At 32.4% G+C, this 974-nt stretch overlaps 1 long non-coding RNA gene across 1 annotated transcript; it reads right to left on the bottom strand.

The window, feature by feature from the left end:
- LOC107648221 lies at positions 17-655 on the bottom strand. Its single transcript, XR_001621799.2, has 4 exons — positions 572-655; positions 413-447; positions 272-322; positions 17-40 (listed from the first exon to the last, which is right to left on the bottom strand). It is a non-coding gene; the product is annotated as an uncharacterized LOC107648221 (long non-coding RNA).

The raw sequence follows: 974 nt of genomic DNA on the forward strand, positions 1-974 counted from the left end.
TAAGCCTTACCAACTGTCGAGCAAGAACTTTAGTTGCAGCCTGAATATTGCACAAGAAATGAAGAATATATTAGCATGTTTGGCACAATAGATTATCTAGAGACTAGAGAGAAATAACAGTTTTAATACTTTCAAAACTTTTGACAGAAGGCTATTTCAATATATAAGATGTTTCGAACCAAAAGTAAGCCAATTCGAACACATTCAGATCAACGTGACAGCTTCTCAAGTAATTATGCATAAGAAACCTATGAGAAAACGTGGATCATACCTCGTTTCCCGTCTTAGCAGTTCTCTTTATCTCAGCAAGAAGCTTCTTTTCCTAAAAACAGTAAGAAAGAAAAACATTAGAGATAATCCCAAAGTTCAGCAAGAAAATAATTAGTGATCAATGAATAACTGCTTCACATACTTCCAATTGTAATGCTCCAATTTCCCTCTCTATACCTGAAAAACATCACCAAAAATCAATCAATAAATAATTTCTATGAAATTCACTTGAAATTCGAAGAGATATTTATATTAGCATAATTGAGCAGCTTTTTCTTTCTATAGCATAAAAAATAGTTACCTTGAATGAGATTATCCTGCTTTAGGAATAAGATTTTACCCAGTCTAGTCCAAACTCTCAAAAACTTCTTTTAAGGTCAGATATTACAACCTGGACAAGTTAAGATTATTCACAGTCATAATCTTTCTAAAAAACAATTTACGGGATATTAATAATCAAAATGGTGTAATAAAAGGCATTTGGTATTGACTTCTGCATTGATGATAATCAGTTGATCATTTTAAGTATCCTGAATGTCGCAAGTATTGCAGCAGTATTATCTATCCCATTCATATGTTGAATTAGCATACCAAAAAGTTATTCAATATTATAAGTCTATTTTCTATTTTTCTTAGTACACATACAGGGGACGAGAACAGGAAACATTGTTGATGATGAGTGAATGGCCGGAGCAACACGGTGG

This window comes from Arachis ipaensis, chromosome B06, assembly GCF_000816755.2.
Source record: "Arachis ipaensis cultivar K30076 chromosome B06, Araip1.1, whole genome shotgun sequence".
Lineage (NCBI taxonomy): Eukaryota > Viridiplantae > Streptophyta > Magnoliopsida > Fabales > Fabaceae > Arachis > Arachis ipaensis.